Source organism: Diadema setosum, chromosome 5, assembly GCF_964275005.1.
Source record: "Diadema setosum chromosome 5, eeDiaSeto1, whole genome shotgun sequence".
Classification (NCBI taxonomy): Eukaryota; Metazoa; Echinodermata; class Echinoidea; order Diadematoida; family Diadematidae; genus Diadema; species Diadema setosum.
This window is the reverse complement of record NC_092689.1, coordinates 44,321,187-44,321,571: the sequence shown is the minus strand read 5'-3', so window position 1 is coordinate 44,321,571 and position 385 is coordinate 44,321,187.

Sequence of the window (385 nt, the reverse complement as noted above, 5' to 3'; positions counted from 1 at the left end):
GGGTGCCACTTTTCAATATAAAAGCGGAACAGAAAACTTACCTCATTTTTGCTGTTGAACATAAAAGTAAGAGATAAATTTGTAATCAAAATACCATAAATTTAAAATTTAATTCATAGTTTTATTTCAGTACATATTATTTTACTTTTAAAGAATTTATAGCTAATATTTGGTATATTATTTTTGATTTGTGAAAACCCGCGCAAATATAGGTACTCGTTTTCAACTTCCGTAAATTCCCGAACGCTTTACCGATCATGGCCAAGGGTTCGGTTTATTTCGCCGCGGCGCGTTTGTGTAGCTAGCTAGGTAGCTAGTAGCAGTACATGTACATGTACTGATTGACTGTCGCACAGTACTGCCCACATGCAGAGGCCTCTGTAAA